General features: G+C 41.9%; 1 protein-coding gene across 7 annotated transcripts in view; it reads right to left on the bottom strand.

The window, feature by feature from the left end:
• LOC125451998 (neurocalcin-delta) overlaps positions 1-19,989 on the bottom strand; it is a 302,863-nt gene that overhangs the window by 180,748 nt on the left and 102,126 nt on the right. The gene's annotated exons all lie outside the window — the stretch shown is intronic.

Below are 19,989 nucleotides of genomic sequence, written 5' to 3'. Positions count from 1 at the left end.
GGAGCTCTTGTGATGGTCTGATTTTACATGACAGCCTGAAATTCGTCCAGGTCCCAAATCAGAAGCAGAGGTCTCACTATTACTTTTCCAATCGAAGCAACACTGGACTGATCCATCCATGGTGACTTGTATATGCATGAGATTCACATGACTTTAAATGCTGACTGTAGGTATGGCAAGAATAATTTTCAATATTTGCTTCCTGTTATTTGCCAATCTGCCAGCATTTTGTGTACAGTCAAATGAAACATTATCACCAATATCTGATACAACATTGTGTGAAGAAAGTTTGAAGCTGTCTGGAAAGTCCTAGGTTGTGTTTGTGACATTGCTGGTTTGGCCATGTCCGTTATCTCATGCCTGGGTGGGTGTGCAGGAGGATGGAGGTGGTAATATAGTGAATCCACTACAGAACTTTGAAGCTGATGCACATGGTCCCTGCAACTTCCCTTCATTTGCTGTTTTAAGCCCTTTATATTGGAGGCAGTGAATGAAAAATCTGATTGGAGGAGAAGTTTGTTTGCTCAAATAGTGAGACTTATTCCTTCATCAGTGGCTAACCACTGATATCATAAGAATGGATATAATGTCCAATTTGTCCCAGCGTAACCAGGAGGAACCTGACTTCTATCATTTGCAACACTACCTGTTGAAGATCCTACATTCTGTGCCAGCACACCTCTCATTTATAATTTCGCTATCAGCCATACTCTCAAACACACCCACCAGTATATTTCATGAAACCAATGCTTTCAAATTTAATAAATTAATTAAATCACCATATTACTGCTATGACACTTTTTTTTAAAATGTAGTGCCAGCAACACAATTGGTTTTCTGGTTTTCCTACACAACACTTCTCTCCCAGAGATTATTTTCCACAGTTACATCAAATGGATGCTGCCATTTTGCAGTTCATCAGTTAAGAAAAAAAGGAGAAAAGTTCTCATGTTCTCATAATTCACATTAAGTCCTGGTTTAAGGACCCTAGATAAAAGTTAAATCAAACCATTGTAACATCTCTTGTACTATTTATCTGTTCATGAATTCGAACAAGCAGCTTTTACCTTTGATCTAGTATCAACTACACCGTTAAAAACAAAATTGCAAATCTTAGATGGAAGCTCCTGATTTCAGTTCTCCCATTGTAGCTTAAAACCAGGATGACACTGAAAATATTTCAACACCAGGCAGAAATATAGTTTAGAGCAAGTCTATTAAAAAGAAAGCAGGTCTGGGGCACCACGTACAGAAAACAACTCTCAGTGATCCAAGATCATCAGTTACATTCCTGATTTAAACAAAACAGCACGAGGAGATGCATGTAACTTTGTACTGCTATGATCACTGTGGAAAACTGTCTCAAAAGATACATAAAACAAAGATACGATAAAACCTCTCTACTCTTTGCTTCTATTGCTATCCTGCAGGTACTGTCTCACTGAGGGATGCTATTTTTGGATACTCCATTAATCAATTAAATGCCTATAAACATGTAAATCTCCTTCCAGTTGTCCAAGTGTCATACAGTCTATCAAGTAAAAACATTATGATTAACAGTGACTCTACAATTTGTAAAGCAAAGAGCAAACTGATATGATTTATGGGATTATAAATTGAAGTTAAGTGTTGTACATTTGAACATAAATTATACATCACTTACATCTTCCAAAAACATTAAAAGTAGTGATTAGTGGCAGTTTTACACCACATGCTGATGTTCCCAGTTCAGTGAATGGAACAAGGAAATTGAGCACGGGGTAAAATTGTTTGTCGATTCATTAATGCCCATTTTGCAACTTCACTGAGGACCAATATTCACCTTTGATTTATGAGGGTCTAGACCTGACAGAACAAATGAACAGAGAAGACAGAGATTAAAACAAAAAAAAAATCAAAACGTCCTGGACATCATATTTAAGATCCTCATAAATCAAAAGCATTAATGGTTGGTAAGTGTAATCTCTGGCTATTATAAAAAACTGATGTGTAATGCATACAACTAACATACTTTAGGGAGTTGCCAGGAGAGTGGTACACAGTCATAAAACAATAACTCTGAAAGTTCTCAACATTAAGAATGAGTAATGAAGAGCCTTGTATCCCACCATCGAGTAAAACCTCATTCCACAGGAAATTGGTGTTGTATTTTCCTGCGTTTTCCTTTCAATGAGTCAGATTTCTAAGATGTACCTCATGTTAAGAAGAGGTTGGTTAAACTCTTCACAATGTAGTTGCTGCCAAACCCTTCATTATGCTGTGCCTACAGTATCAAGGGATGAGTAGCCAGGAAAAATGATTCATAAATGCAAGATTACAGAACCTGATAGCAGTCCTTAATACCTTTAAATACAATTTGAAATACTTGACTAAAGTTAGCAAAACTACACATTGTCAATATTGGGGAGGAGAGGGTCGGAAATTGTGTCACATTGGTACCATGTGAGCCTGATTTGTATATATTTGAAAGTTTCAAACTGCTTCAGAATGGACATCAATGACAGAAATCCCAAAATCAGCACCCTCTGCCTCCTAGTAAATTAGGTTGGCTCAGAACTCCTTAGTGTGTTGAGTAATTCCCACTCCATTTTTAAATCAAGCCTACTCCATTTCCAAACAAACTGAAGGGAAAAAAATTGGACAAATTCATCTGACCCTTTCTGTGGGACTTTATACATGAGCAAAGTTCTTTGTCTGTCGTTATCCGTATATCCGTACTTCACTAATGACTAGTACAATTTTCAAATCCTTTGTCTTCTTTCTTTCCAAGTGATACATCATGACCAATCCGACATTAGCTTTAAGAGAAGAAATTCCTTCCGTAGTCCAACTTAAATGGGAGACTCCTTATTTTGAAACTATACCCCATTGTTTCCTATTTCCCCAAATGGGGATCATCCTTAGAATCGACCCTGTCAACTCCCTCAGAATCTTATGTTTCAATAAGATCTCCTTTTAATCTTCTAAGTGATAATGAATATAGGTCAAAACTATTTAATCTTTCAACATTAGACAAACCTGTCATCCCAATAATAAGCCTGATTTAGCTTCTCCAACCTGCTTGCAATCCAGGCACGTCCACAAGACCATAAGATATAGAAGCAGAATGAAGTCAGTTGGCCCACTGAGTGTAGTCCACCATTTGATCGTGGCTGATACATTTCTAAACCTCATTCTCCTGCCTTCTCCCCTCCAACCCATTCCTTGATCCCTTTACTAATCAAGAACTTATCGATTTTTGTCTTAAAGACACTCAATGGCTTGACATGCACAGCCTTCTGAAGCAATGAACTCCACAGATTCACCAACTTCAAGCTGAAGAATGAAGAAATTTCTCCTCATTTCATTCCTAAAAGGTCATTCCTTCACTCTGAGGGTGTGTTCTCGGATCCTAGTCTCTCCAACTAGTGGAAACATCTTCTCCACGTCCACCCAACCCAAGCATCTCTGTATTCTTTAAGTTTCAATGAAATTCCTCCATCATCCTTCTAAACTCCATCGAGGCCTTGAGTCCTTAACAGCTCATCTTATGACAAGTCCTTCATTCCCAGTATTATTCTAGCGAACTTCCTCTGGTTCCCCCTCCCAGACCAGCACATCTTCCTTAGATATAGAGTTCAAAATTTCTCAATATTCCAAATGTAGTCTGATCACAGCTTTGTACAGCCTCAGCAGTACATCCCTGCTCTTGTATTCTAGCCCTCTTGAAAAGAATGCCTCCATTACATTTGCATTCCTAACTGCCAACTGATTCTGCATGTTAACCTTAAGAGAATCCTTTTGTGTTTCAGATTTCTGAAGCCTTTCACAGTTTAGGCCTCTGTTCTTCCTACCAAAGTGCATAACCTACATTTTCCCACATTGTATTCCACCAACAACTTCTTTGACCACTCTCCTAGCCTGTCTAAGTCCTTCTGCACCTTCCCTGCCTCCTCAACATAAGCTGTTCTGCCACCTATCTTTGTGTCATCTGCAAACTTAGCAACAATGCCTTCAGTTCCTTCATCTAAATCATTAAGTGTATAACATGAATCAGGTGGTCCCAACGCAGATTCCTGCAGAACTAGTCACCAGCTGCCATCCTGATAAAGATTCCTTTATCCCTACTCTTGCCGTCAGCCAATCCTCTATTCATATCCCTACCTGACCCTAACACCATGGGTCACTACCATGTTAAGCAGCCTCCTGCAGGGAACCTTGTCAAAGGCCTTCTGGAAATCCAAATAGATCATGTCCACTGGCTCTCCTTTGTCTAACTTGCTCTTTATTTGCAAAGAATTCTAACAGATTTGTCAGGCATGACCCCTTCTTGACGAAGCTGTGCTGACACAGTTCTATTTTACCATACACTTCTGCAATCTTGTCCTTAATAATGGACTCTAAAATCTTAACAACTGAGGTCAAACTAACTGGCTTATAATTTCCTGTCTTCTGCCTTCCTCCGTTCTTAAACAGGGGTGTTACATCAGCCATTTTCTAATCCTCTGGGACCATCCCTAGCTCCAGGCATTCCTTGAAAATTACCACCAATGCTTCTCCAATCTCCTCAGCTGTCATTCATTATTTTCAGGAATAGTGCCAGAAGACTGGAGGATAGCAAAGTGTTGTCCCCTTGTTCAAGAAGGGGAGGAGGGAGACAATCCTGATAATTACAGACCAGTGAGCCTTATTTCGGTTGTGGGTAAAGTGTTGGAAAGGATTATAACAGATAGGATTTAATCATCTAGAAAGGAATAATTTGATTAGGGATAGTCAACACGGTTTTGTGAAGGGTAGGTCGTGCCTCACAAACCTTATTGAGTTCTGTGAGAAGGTGACCAAACAGGTGGATGAGGGGAAAGCGGTTGATGTGGTGTACATGGATTTTGGTAAAGCATTTGATAAGGTTCCTCACGGTAGGCTATTGCAGAAAATACAGTCATGGAATTGAGGGAGATTTAGCAGTTTGGATCAAAAATTGGCTAGTTGGAAGAAGGCAGAGCATGGTGGTTGATGGGAAATGTTCATCCTGGTGTTCAGTTACTAGTGGTGTACCGCAAGGATCTGTTTTGGGACCACTGCTGTTTGTCATTTTTATAAATGACCTGGATGAGGGTGTAGAAGGATGGATTAGTAAATTTGCAGATGACACTAAAGCTGGTGGAGTTGTGGATTGTGCGGAAGGATGTTGCAGGTTACAGCGGGACTTAGATAAGCTGCAGAGTTGGGCTGAGAGGTGGCAAATGGAGTTTAGTGCGGAAAAAAAGTGTGAGGTGATTCACTTTGGAAGGAGTAACAGGAATACAGAGTAATGAGCTAATGGTAAGATTCTTGGTAGTGTGGATGAGCAGAGAGATCTCGGTCTCCATGTGCATAGATCCCTGAAAGTTGCCACCCAGGCTGATGGAGCTGTTAAGAAGGCGTACGGTGTGTTAGGTTTTATTGGTAGAGGGATGGAGTTGAGTTTCAGAACCAGGAGGTCATGTTGGAGCTGTACAAAACTCTGGTGCGGCCGCACTTGGAGTATTGCGTACAGTTCTGGTCGCCACATTACAGGAAGGAAGTGGAAGCAGCGGAAAGGGTACAGAGGAAATTTATCAGGATGTTGCCTGGTATGGAGGGAAGGTCTTATGAGGAAAGGCTGAGGGACTTGAGGCTGTTTTCATTGGAGAGAAGAAGGCTAAGAGGTTACCTAATAGAGACATATAAAGGTGATCAGAGGATTAGACAGGGTGGACAGTGAGAGCCTTTTTCCTCAGATGGGGATGGCTAGCACGAGGAGACATAGCTTTAAATTGAGGGGTGATAGATATAGGACAGATATCAGAGGTAGGTTCTTTACTCAGAGTAGTAAGGGTGTGGAATGCCCTGCTTGCAACAGTAATAGACTCGCCGAGTTTAAGGGCATTTAAATGGTCATTGGATAAACATATGGATAATAATGGGATAGCATAGGTTAGATAGGCTTCAGTTTGGTTTCACAGGTCGGCACAACATCGAGGGCCGAAGTGTCTGTACTGCGCTGTCGTGTTCTACGTTCTGTTCAGAACTCTGGGATGCAGCCCATCTGCTCCATGGGATTTATCTGCCTTCAGATCTTTCAGCATCCCCAGCATCTTTTCATTAGTGATGACCACTACACTCATCTCTGCCCTTTGACGTTCTGGTATGCTACTGGTATCTGCCACTGTGAAGACAAATACAAAGTGCCTATTCAGTTCCTCTGCCATTTCTTTGTTCCCCATTATACATCTTCAGCCTCCTTTTCCAACAATCCAATGTCCACTCTTGCCTTTCTAACCTTTGTATATCTAAAAAAATTCATGCTTATTTATTTTACAAGTTAACTTGCCCTCGAATTTTATCTTCTACCTCCCCACCCCCAGCACCTTTCTTTTAGGTGTCTCTTGTTGGTTTTTAAAGGCTTCCAAATCCTCTGGCTTCCCAATAAGTTTCACCACATTTTTCCTTTGCTTTTATGCTGTCCCTGACTTTCTTTGTCAATCAATGACTTTCTCATCATCCTATATGCACTTATTCATCCTGGGCATAAACTTCTGCTGTGCCTCCCAAATTACTCCCAGAAACTCCTGCCATTGCTGCTCCACCATCTCCCCTTCCAATCAACTCTAGCCAGCTCCTCCCTCATGTCTTTGTAATTATCTTTACTCAATTGTAATCGGATTCCAGAATCTCCCCCTCAAACTGCAGGGTGAATTCTGTCATATCATGGTCACTGCCCCAGAACTGACTGTTCCCTAGTGCGCTCTACCACAAACTGCTCGAAAAACAAGTTTTAAAGACACTCCATGAATTCTTCTTCTGGAGATCTGCTACTAACCTGATTTCCCCAGTCCACTTGCATATTGAAGTCTGGGTGGGATGGGGTGAACCCTTCAGTGGGTTGGTGCAGACCTGATGGGCTGAATAGCCTCTTTCCGCACTGTAAGAAGTCTATGATTCTATGAATTTTTCTCATGTATAAGTCCCGTATTAGTCCCAAATAGGATGAAAGACTAGCTTTGGGAAAATAGCCAGGAGAACCAAGGTAAGCAGAGAACAAGAGTTCTCCCAGAGATGCTCCAGCACCAACACTATGAGGAGCTCAGCATAAATGGATGCAATTCGGAGAAATCACTGATCCAAGAGATCCTGCGAATATATGACACAACGCTAAAAGTGTGACAGGCAGAGAAATACAGAGATCCACAAAATGTAAGAAATAGTAAGTATTAGAAATCAGTTTGTTGTATTTATTTTCACAGAGCCAGAAACACGAAGCTGCAGTTTGGAAAGGAAATGCAAAGCAGTAACGGCGGAACAGAACATTCATTGCCAAATGCAGAGCAGAATGTAAAGGCTGGAACAAAGGAAAGATGGTTGTTCCCAGAACACTGGTCCAATGTGTGCGGTGGAATGGGTTTTAAAAAATGTTTGGTGCATTGGAAAGATGAGAATGAAATGGGCTGAAGAGCCCGTTTTATCCAACACTATGTTTGTGATCTAAAATATGATGTAAAATATTTTATTCATCAAGCCTCCCTTATAAAGTGCAAGATACTATTTTAAAATGCCTAACTTTATTCCTGAGTTCATTTTTTAAATTATGCAGGCATACTGAATGCTGACTCATTTGATCCCAGACTTTTAATAACAAGACAAAGCAACAACTTAATGTTCTTTTCAGAGTGCACAGCCTTGCCAGTAAAAAACACAAAGACTTTTTAGTCACCCAAGTCACTTCAGACTGCTGCGAGAAATAGCATAGAAAAGGAGCATTCTGCCTTTCAATACAGATTTACACACATTAAAAGAAATAGAAACATCAAACCTACAATCTGGATCTAACTTGTTTGTCAAAAAAAGACACAGTGCATTTCACAATTTCAGGATACATAGCCCTGCAGTGCCAGTGAAATCTTCTTGATACCTAGGGCACAATTCTCTATTTTTTAAGATGAAGTGTGATTGTAAAAGTGGGAGGGAATTCCAATCAAGGTTTCTTGACTGATTGTGTTCTCAGCTTATTACACACTCATATGCAAGTGAAATGCCAAGTTCTGAAACCTGCCAGGGCCTTCTGGCCTCCATCTTCCAGGAGCCATATTGAAAAGGTACCTCGACAGCACCTCACTCTGCTACCCAATAGCATCACTCAATCCATGTGTATTACCCCTGTTGACCCCTGGAGATGTCAGAGATCAGCGAAAAGGCATCTCTCCTCACTTTAGTGATTCCTCCTTACAGGTTCTCCTGAAGGATGTCCAGGAGAAAAGGGAAGTTCTTTTCCCCTATGGATGATGGCAGCAGCACATAAAGATTGATGAATGTAGCCTGGACAGATGGCCATGGAGGTCGGCACCTGTGACTAGTAAAGAGAACCTGGTTCTAATGTCACACAACAACAAATGACCTGCCGCACCCTGCCCAGGTATGTACCACAATCTAAGTCAATGCCTTCTGCCCCAGACAGTGTGTTTGTACATTGGAAGGCTGTTATTGCAGAGGGCTCTCCCACAGAAGACTAGGTACCAGGCACCTCCATCAGATGCTTCATGTCATCAATGTCTGTCACTTCTCTGCAGCTACCAGTGTAGCACAACTGGTACTACAGTGGTACTGCCTCCCACATCTGCCAGGGTTCATCCATAAAAACAGAAAAGGAGCTACAACACTCAGTAGTTCACACACACTCAGCTCACTGACTTTTCATCACAACTAGGAAAACATACATATCTGGTAACTTTTCTCCTAGTTTTCGTGGGGCAAGGACACAAAACACAAAATATGGCATTTTGAGTTCAATCCCACTTGTCTGTCTCAGGCAGGTTTGTCGGGAACAGTCAAAGTGGCTGAGTCACTTGAACAGGCTTGTTGACCCAGTTCAACTTCATCCCTCACAATGTAAGCATTTAAAAGCAAGTATCACATGAGAGTTCTCATGATCTGATCAACATGGACAGGCTTCACTCTTAACGTGCAGTATTTGAGCAACAAAAAAAAATCTTGGTTATGAAAAAACAAGGTAATTAAAGAAGGCTGTATTTACTGGATCTCGGAGGAAGATTCTGCTAGGGACATGCCTCATATATATAGTCAGCTTTTTGAAAAAAAACGCATGCTTCTGGCCAAAAGGATTTCACTTGTGAATGTAATACTGGTGGGCTGGGGAGTAAATGAGTATTTGTGATTTGTTAGTGATTGCAACAGATTACTTACCCACTTGAAATGTTCTCAAATTGTAATAGCAAACTTGAACCCAACACCAGAAAGTTGCATTTTAGATGAACCTACATAAGATCCCCACTTGTCCTTCTCAAAACTCTTTGTTGGCTTTGAGAATTTTGCCCACAGTTGCTGCTGTAATGGAGGTAATGCAGCAATCGGTCTGAGCACAGACAGTTACCTTAAGTAGCAATGTGATATTTTTGAAGATACTATGGCTTTAAGAGGTGTGTTTTGTCCTGGTTTTGTTTTAAGAAGAGACATTGAGACAGGCGTCAAAAAGTGGTCTGTTCCGAGCCAAAGTGAACAGGCGATGAGGTCTTGGGGTATTTCTTTTTCTAAGAAAAAAAGAGCTGGAACATCAGAAGCAGCATGAATGGGTGGGCGGGAGTAGATGTTGGGGCTTGAAAGCTACTGTAATCTCTCCCTGCTACAACAAATGCTACAGTCCCCTTTCCCTCTGCCAGAATTTTCTCTTTATGTTCTTTCATGCTGGAATGGAGAAACACTGACTGTAAGACAACCTGTTTTACTGAATTGACCTTTTGGCAAAAGTGTGTTTGTGGGATGTCACTATCTTAGAACAACTAATCAGTTGTGGTTAACAGAATATATTATCTTGTTAAGCTTTTAAATTCTTTTGTCTGTATTTTAACTGCAGTGTAAGAATAAAGTGTGCTTTGCTTCAAGCCTGGTAGTTTGAGCCATCCAAACTGCATCTGAAACAACACAACCCCTTACACTTGCCTTTTAAAAAAAACATTGGAGTCGAGGCTATCTTTATATATTTTGAGCGAGTTTGTTCTGGTCCATAATAAATTGAGGGCTCTTGTCATGATCAAAATCTCTAACTTCAGGTTGGGTTTTTGTTTATAAACTTTTAACAGTGAGTAGAGTGTGTTGGTTTTCACTTTTCAGGTGTTGCATTCGGTTGGATCAAATAGGGTGTGCCTTGCCTAATAAGGCTCTTTCAGAGGCCAAGAGTTTCCTGTGTGTGAAAGGAGTCACTTTGAGTGGTTTGAGAAGGTGCATAAGGCACAGCTTTTGGAATTGGCAGGCATGTTGGAGTTGGGGTTGCCTTTTGTCAGTGCAAAGGGGGAGGTAATGGCAGCAATAGCCCAACATTTATGATTGCAAGTAATGCAGAACCCTTGGAAGTTGCTAAAATTCAATTGCAAGTGAAACAGCTCGAATCAGAGGCAAGGGAAAAAGAAAGAAGCAAAAGTGAAAGGAAAATACACAGTCTAAATACGATTGAAATCAGAAGCAAAGCAGAAAGAGAGAAATAAAGAGAAAGTAAGTTTTTGAAGTTTTGCATTTTGGAAGATGGAAATGAAAACTGAAAATCGATTTAGAAAAGGACACAGGTAGAGTAGAAAAATAGGAGCAGTGATGGAGACAGTGATGAAGAGCAAATCCATCATGGTGGGGATCTGTTTAAATATGTCCAAATATTACCAAATTCAATTTCGAAGAGAAGGACGTAGAAGCCTTTTTCATTTCATTTGAAAAAGTAGCTAAATAAATTAGATGGCTGGTAACCATGTGGGTATTGTTGAATCAAACAAAATTGGTAGGTAGAGCTAATGAGATGTTTGCATCACCAGAGGTGGTATCTGGAGACTATGGTGAGGTGAGAAAAAAAGCACTCTCAACTGCATATTAACTAATGCCAGAAGCCTAAAGATAATGTTATAGGATTCTAAGGAAGCAAGCTTGACAAAAATACAGTCTGAAAGGATCAAATGAAGTAACTTTGACAGGTGGATAAAAGCACAGAAAATAGAGCAAACATATGACGCTCTTAGATGATTATTTTGGAGAAGTTCAGAAATTTACTTCCTGATGTAGTGAGAACTCATGTGGCAGAGCAGAGAGTTAAGACAGCTAGATTTGCAGCAGAAACAACAGATGATTCTGAGTTGGTTCATAAATCAAAGTTTGGCTTCTGACATCAACTTCAATGAGGGATAGAAATTGGGGAAAGAGTGAAATCCTAAGGCAGTAAGGGAAAAAGAGACTGCATTGAAGATTGTAAAGATAGTTTACCACAGAATATAAAAGGAAACCCACGAAGGGGAAAGAGAAGTAAAAAAGCTCAGGTGTTTTCACTGCACGCCACATGAAGTTGCAATGTTGGTGATTTACAAGAAGTACTGGGAAGATGGATGTGGGAAAACAGGATAAGCCAGTGACTTTAGTGAAGTGGTATAGGAAAGCAAAGCAGAAGTTAAAAAGCTGCAAAAGAATGTACATCTTGATCATGGGTTGGTTGAGAAGAAACAGCCAGTTCTCTTTTAAGAATTTACTCGCATGGGTGAGGTTTACTCATGTATACCAAAAGGACCTGATAAAGAAATTGAAATTTTAAAAAGGTATGGGAGCAAGTCAATCTTTGATGGTAGCCGATGAGGGGGATATGTAATTCAGACAGGAATATTACAGAAAAAAGGTGGAAAATATGATGTTCTCACAATGAATTCTGCAATGTTCCAGGAGATAAAGTGAGGGTGGAGAGTTCAGTGAAAAAGTGATGAAATGAGGGTTAGGAGTAACAGAAGTTCTCAGTTTCAGAAGTAGTTTTTACCTTGGTAATGAAACAACTGGATCACAGGTGGAAGTGATGCCTACTGTGGTTGAAAAGCCAATGGGAAAAAAAAAATCAGGCAACTGAGGTGTTCCAGGAAATATATCTGGAGATTTTTCCTGACTATGTGGTGACAAGGTCACAAAGCCAATAGGGTGAAACAGGAGGAGAAGTTGAAGTTCAATGATCAGAAATTAAGTTTTTTTCGTGCCATTTGATCAAACAAGAACAGGTAGAGGACAATGTGGATATTTCTAGTGTGGAGAAGCTAAATTGAATTACAACAGAAAGATGAAAAACTAAAGCAGTCGTATCAAAATGTATGCAAAGAAGATTCTGAGTGTATCCCAGAATGTTAACTATCCTAAAAATGACATCTTGATGAGGAAATGGAGACCAACACATATTTCAGGCAGATGAAAAATGGGCAGAAGTTCAACAAGTTGTGTTACTGGTGGGTTATAGAAAAGGTGGTGTTGCAGGTAGCAAATGAATTATCATTTGGATGTCATTTTGGCTTAAATTTTCCTTAATCCTGAATAGAAAACATTTTTTGGCCTGGAATGCATGAAGAATGTGGTTGAATTTTGCCAGATACATCACGTGTGTTAAGTAAGAGGAAAACCTCAGGCAGTGATAAAACTAGCACCCTTAATACCCAATCCCACATTTGAGGATTTTTACAAGAGAGTCTGGCGGGATTCGAACACGGGTCCCCAGAATGTTCTCTGGGTCTCTGCTCAATAGTCCTGCAATAATACCATGAGACCATTGCCTCCCCATCACAGCTAAAAATACTGCAGAAGAGTTACTCTATTTTGTTTTTACCAGAAATGGATAAGCCACAGAAATATAATCAGAGCAAGGGTCAAATTTTACATCAAAGTTATTCAAGGAAGCTATGGATAGATTAGAAATAAACAATTACAATACAGAGTGAAGAACCATGTTCAGATGATGCTGAACTGGACACTTCTCAAATTAAATTGGACAATGACAAAGTTCTCAAAAATTGGGATAAATTATTGAGTTACCTTCCAGGAGGAAAATCAAGCTAACCTGAAAGACTTATCACTATTGCCTGGAGAGATACATGGGAATAAGCTGGGAAATACTATTTTGATTATACATAATGTAGATATAGGAACGCTTTTCAAAGTAAGCAATATCCGTGGCCCTCAAAAGTTGGTAGATGTTCAAAAAGAGATGGAAGCATGCTCAGACATGAAATAATCAAAGTGAACTGCAGCGAATGGAGCTCACCCATGGTAATGGTGCCAAAACCAAATGGCACCCAATAATTATGTGTGGACTATCACAAAGTCAATACAATTTCGAAGATTCATATCCCATTCCACATTTGGAAGACTGTATTGAGAAGGTGGGACAAACAACTTCTATTTCTCAGTTGGACTTAGAAGATACTGACAGGTACCTTTATTCAAAACAGCAAAGGAAATTTTAGTTTTCATGACACCCAATGGACCACACCTGTTTAAAGTCATGCCATTTGGTATGAAAAATGCAATGGCCACATTTCAAAGACTAACCAATAAGGTCATTTCAGGGTTACCCAAATGTGTGGTGTACATAGATAATATGGTGATTTTTAGTCACACATTAAAGTAACATTGGGACAATCGAGCAGAATAATTTAATCAACTTCAGAAGGCAGGCCTGGTGATAAACCTGGTTAAGGGCAAGGTTGCAAAAGCCCAGTTATGTTCCTGGGACATGATTGGCCATGGACAAAATGGACCCACAGGATGTGAAAACAAAAATGTCATTGGGGAGTTTCCCTGACCATTGATGAAGAGGAAGTACGAGAATGCCTGGAACCGAGTGGTTTTTATTGGAAGTTTGAAAAGAATTTTAGCAGTGAGATTCCTCCATTGACTCACCTGAATGGAACGGTGTTAGAAAGCATTTAACAACCTGAAAGCTGTGTTTACCGCTGCTCCAGTATAAGCCACAACTAACGATGCAAAGACATTCAAGGTGACTATCGATACAAATGATGTGGGTATTGGTGCTGCACCCTTACAAAAACACGATGAGGATAGAAAAACCTATTGGATATTTTTCCAGAAAATTGAACATAGAACAATACAGTGCAGAGCAGGCCCTTCAGCCCTCGATGTTGCGCTGGCCTGTGAACTAACCTAAGCCCACACCCCTACACTATCCCATCATCCATATGCTTATCCAAGGACTGTTTAAATGCCCCTAATGTGGCTGAGTTCACTACATTGGCAGGCAGGGCGTTCCATGCCCTTGCCATTCACTGAGTAAAGAACCTGCCTATGACATCTGTCTTAAATCTATCACCCCTCAATTTGTAGCTATGCCCCCTCGTACACGCTGACATCATCATCCTCGGAAAAAGACTCTCACTGTCCACCCTATCTAATCGTCTGATCATCTTGTATGTCTCTATTAAATCCCCTCTTAGCCTCCTTCTCTCCAATAAGAACAGGCCCAAGTCCCTCAGCCTTTCTTCATAAGGCCTTTGCTCCAGACCAAGTAACATCCTGGTAAATCACCTCTGCTCCTTTTCCAATGCTTCCACATCCTTCCTATAACAGGGTGACCAGAACTGCACGCAATACTCCAAATGAGGCCGCACTAGCGTTTTGTACAGTTGCAGCATGACATCACTGCTCCGGAACTCAATCCCTCTTCCAATAAATCCTAACACACTAAGCCTTTTTAACAGCACTATCAACCTGGGTGGCAACTTTCAGGGATCTATGTACATGGACACCAAGATCCCTCTGCACATCCACACTACCAAAAATCTTCCATTGACCCAGTATTCTGCCTTCCTATTATTCTTCCCAAAGTGAATCACCTTACGTTTATCCGTATTGAACACCATTTCCCATCTTTCAGCCCAATTCTGCAGTTTATCCAAGTCTCCCTGCAACCTGCAACATTCTTCAACACCGTCCACCACTCCACCGACTTTAGTATCATCTGCCAACTTACTAACCCATCCATCTATGCCTGTGTCCAAGTCATTTGTAAAAATGACAAACAGCAGTGGTCCCAAAACAGATCCTTGAAGCACACCATTAGTAACCAGACTCGAGGCTGAATATTTTCCATCAATCACCACTCGTTGCCTTCTTACAGAAAGCCAGTTTCTAATCCAAACTGCTAAATCTCCCTCAATCCCATGCCTCCATATTTTCTCCAATAGCCTACCACGTGGAACCTCATCAAAGGATTTACTGAAGTCCATGTACACCACGTCAACTGCCCTTCCCTCATCCACTTGCTTGGTCACCTTCTCAAAAAACTCAATGAGGTCTGTGAGACACGACCTGCCCTTGACAAATCCATGCTGACTATCTCCAATCAAATTGTTGTTTGCTAGATGATTATAAATCCTCTCTCATAATCCTTTCCAAAATTTTTCCTACAACGCTCACAGGTATATAATTACCTGGGTCATCTCTACTGCCCTTCTTGAACAAGGGCACAACATTTGCAGTCCTCCAGTCCTCTGGTACTAAACCAGTAGACAATGAGGGCTCAAAGATCAAGGCCAAAGGCTCTGCCACCTCCTCCCTAGCTTCCCGGAGAATCCTCCGAAAAATCCTATCCGGCCCAGGGAATTTATCTATCTTTATACTTTCTAGAATTGATAACACCTCCTCCTTACTAACCTCAATCCTTTCAATTCTAATAACCCGTAACTCAGTCTTCTCCACTACAATATCGTCCCGTTTCTCAGTGAAAACAGATGAGAAATAATGATGTAGCACCTCTCCAATCTCCAGAGTCCACACACAACTTCCCACTTCTGTCTTTGACTGGCCCTATTCCTACCCTAGTCATCCTCTTATTCCTCACATACCTATAGAAAGCTTTAGGGTTCTCCTTTATTCTGTCTGCTAGTGTATGCTCATATCCCCTCCTCGCTCTTCTTAACTCTCTCTTTAAATCCTTCCTAACTAATCTGTAACTCTCCATCGCCTCATCTGAGCCATCTCGTCTCATCGTCACATAAGCCTCCCTCTTCCACTTAACAAGAGATACAATTTCTTCAGTAAACCATGGTTCCCTTACCTTATCACTTACTCCCTGCCTGACAGGCACATACCTGTTAAGGACACGCAATATCTGTTCCTTAAACCAGCTCCACATTTCGATTGTCCCCATCCCCTGCATTTTGCTACCCCATTCTCTGCTTCCTAAGTCTTGCCTAATCACATTATAATTTCCCTTCCCCCATCTGTAACTCTTGCCCTGTGACATGTTCCTATCCCTTTCCATCGCTAAACTAAACATAACCGAATTATGGTCACTCTCTCCAAAGTGCTCACCTACCACGAAATCAAACACCTGGCCTGGGTCATTACCAAGTACCAGATCCAGTGTGGCCTCCCCTCTTGTCGGCCCCTCAACACACTGTCAGGAAACCCTACTGTACACATTGGACAAAAACTGATCCATCCGACGTCCTAGAGTTATAGCATTTCCAGTCAATGTTAGGGAAGTTAAAGTCTCCCATAATGACCACCCTGTTCCTTTCACTCCTGCCCAGAATCGTTTTGCCAATCCTCTCCTCCACATCCCTGGAACTTTGTGGAGACCTATAAAAAAATTCCCAGCAGTGTGGCCTCTCCTCTCCTGCTTCTGACCTCAGCCCATACCACCTCAGTAGACGAGTCCTCATCAAAAGTTCTTTCAGCCACCGTTATACTGTCCTTGGCTAACAAAGCCACACCTCCCCCTTTTACCACCTTCTCTGATCTTAATGAAAAATCTAAACCCTGGAACCTGCAACATCCATTCCTGACCTGCTCCATCCATGTCTCCGAAATGGCCACAACATCAAAGTCCCAGGTACCTATCCATGCTGCAAACTCACCTACCTTATTCCGGATAGTCCTGGCATTGAAGTAGACACACTTCAAACCAGCTTGATGTCTGCCAGCACACTCCTGTGACATCCTGCCCATGTCCTCCCTACTCCCTTCCTCCTGCATACTGGAACTACACCTCAGTTTCCCAACTCCCAGCTGAGCTAGTTTAAATCCACCAGAATAGCACTAGCAAATTTCCCACCCATGATATTAGTAACCCTCTGGTTCAAGTGGAGACCGCCCTGTTTGTAGAGGTCCTACCTTCCCCAGAATGAGCCCCAATTATCCAAGTAGCTGAAGCCCTCCCTCCTGCACTATCCCTGCAGCCATGTGTTCAGCTGAAATCTCTCCCTGTTCTTCACCTCGCTATCACATGGCATGGGTAACAAACTAGAGATAACCACTTTGTTTTAGCTCTCAGCTTCTACCCTAGCTCCCTGAAATCCTGCCTGACATGCCTATCCCTATGCTGTTGGTACCAATGTGGACCACGACTTGGGGCTGGTCACCCTCTCCCTTCAAGACCCCGAAGACACGATCCAAAACATCACGGACCCTGACACCAGGGAGGCAACACACCAACCGTGAGTCTTGTTTGTTCCCGACAAACTTTCTATCTGCTCCTCTAACTACTAAGTCCCCAATGACTAACACTCTCCTCCTATCCACCCTTCCCTTCTGTGCAAGAGGGACAGACTCTGTGCCAGAGACCTGCACCCCAGTGCATGCCCCTGGTAAGTCGTTCCTCCCAACAGTACGCAAAACGGTATACTTGTTTTTCAGGGGAACGACCACAGGGCATCCCTGCACTGACTGCTTTCTCCCCCTTCTAACAGTTACCCAGCTTTCTTCATGCTTAGAAGTACTTCCCTGTAACTCTTGTCTATCACTGACTCTGCCTCCCGAATGATCCAAAGTTCGTGCAGCTCCCGCTCCAGTTCCCTAACGCAGTCTTGGAGGAGCAGGAGTTGGGTGCACTTCCTGCAGATGTACTTGGATGGGGCACTAATGGCGTCCTTCACCTCAAACAGCATGCAGGAGGAACATTCCTCTCCCTGCACTGCTATCCCTGCTAGTCCCCTTATCAGAAAGTATAGAAAAAACAAGCAGCTTACCTGATTTGTCCCTGGCGTATAAGGTTAGAGGAGGTGGATGGGTAGGAGGTCTTGTAAAGATAGGGTCTCAGGTTTAGAAAAGATAATTTATATAGCTGAAGGAAAAAAAAGTCCTTCCTTTCCTAGAAACCTCTGCTGAATCAACAGAAATGTTCTACAATTGAATTAAGTGTTGGTATTGGCTTTGCAACATTTCAACACTTAAGTTGTCAATAATGTATCTGAGACAATTTTATTCACTGATCATAACCCCCTAATGTTTTCAGAAAAATTTGGGTAAAATATACCTAACTGTTTAGATGGAGTTTATAATTGCAGCCATTCAATTTGAAAACTATACATGTGGTAGGACAAGAGAACATAATTGCCAATAAGTTGTTGCGACAGCGGCATTTGGTGGCAGGAAAAACCAAACTGAAACAGATTATAGTAGCAACTGTTTGCAAGCTCAGAGGCCAACTACAGACACCATCCCACTCCCATGTAGCAGTCCAAGGTTTAGCCAGTCTGCTTGCTGCCATTTTTACCCGAGTTGAATTTGTGACCAGTCTCAAAGATTTCTTGTTTCCATCTCTGGCAACATTGCATGACCTAGTCCCTGTCTTGACTCATTTGCTGCTCTTTTGCGCCATTGGTTACATATCTAGATTTGATTTTGTAACAATTCACTCTTGGCTGATTTTCCTGCATTATACACTCCATAAACTTGCAGTCAAAACTCTGCGTCTCTGTAATTTAACTCCCAGCAGTTTGCTTTCCCATTATCATCCTATGTTTGCTGACCTACATTGGGCTCCCACTCAAGGAACGGTATGAATTTCAAAGTCTCATCCTTGTTTCCAAATCCATCCATGGCCTTGCCCCCGCTAGCTCTATAAATTTCCTGCAACACAACCCCATCTCCCCACATGGGGTGACACAGTGGTTCAGTGGTTAGCACTGTTGCCTCACAGTGCCAGGGACCCGGGTTCCATTCCACCCTCAGAAGGCTATGTGTGGAGTTTGCACATTCTCCCCATTTCTGTGTGGGTTTCCTCCAGGTACTCTGGGTTCCTCCCAGGGTCCAAAAGATGTGTAGGTTAGGTGGATTGGCCGGGTCAGAGGAGGTTGTGTGGACTTGCTAGACAATTCTGAAGTCTTGGAGACGGCCATGCTGGGTTCAGTGCTTTCTAAAAGCTCTGCCTGCAGCACCTGGAGTAGTTACAAACAATTGAATGCATTAAAAAAATCTGACAGATTGTACAAATAGAAAGGAAGGAACATGCTCTGGTTCTTGTGCTTTTCGCATCCAGGCTGCAGGTGCTTAAAACACACAAATGGGTGGTTTTTCACATGGCTTTTCCATCCAATGCCCATAGATCCAAACAAGGTCATGGCTTGAGTATTCCAACTGCAGCGTGAGTGAAGAGAGTCTGGGAATTCCTCTCTCAGCCAGAGTCCTATTGTGTTGGTGGTCATGCCTCATGGTTTGTGTCCACCCAGTTGAGTGGGCGAATGCCTGGATGATGTGCCATTGGGATTCGGGATATGGTTCATATACAATCTTAAAGCTATCGTCTTTGCTGAGCTAGTGTCAGAATGTAGAGCGTACAGTGACAAACATTGTGTCGCCTATCTTTGGTGTGTGTTCAATTTACCGGAATGCAGTTATAATCTCCACTGGGTGGCACGAGTGGCACAGTGATTAGCACTGCTGCCTCAATGGCAGGGGACCTGGGTTCGATTCCAGCCTTGGGTGACTGTGCAAACTCCACACAGACCGACATTCTCCTTGTGTCTGCACGGGTTTCCTCCAGGTGCTCCAGTTTCCTCCCATAGTCCAAAGATGTACAGGTTAGGTGGATTGGCCATGCTAAAGTTGCCCCATGTAGTGTAGGCTATGTGGATCAGCCATGAGAAATATAGGGTGGGTGGCTGGATGGAACGCTGTTTGGAGGGTCGGTTCTGATTCAGTGGGCTGAATGGCCATTTTTTTTTAAAAAAATAATCAATTAGGTCCCGAGCCAGTAGACTGAAAAGTAAACTGTGTAAAGCAGGTTATCATGACATTTGCAGCTGCACACGATGAGTTAATGACCTCTGCTCTAGACATTTCCATTCACATTCAGATTGGATTTAAAGAAAGTTTACTCGTAACATTGATCGGAAAGTTGAGAGTAGCTCCACTTGAAAAATAATGGACTTAATGTGCTGATTTTTGTAGAATGGA

Source organism: Stegostoma tigrinum, chromosome 5 (assembly GCF_030684315.1).
Source record: "Stegostoma tigrinum isolate sSteTig4 chromosome 5, sSteTig4.hap1, whole genome shotgun sequence".
NCBI lineage: Eukaryota > Metazoa > Chordata > Chondrichthyes > Orectolobiformes > Stegostomatidae > Stegostoma > Stegostoma tigrinum.
Note: the sequence above shows the minus strand (reverse complement) of the source record. Positions and strands in the feature narration are given on the sequence as shown.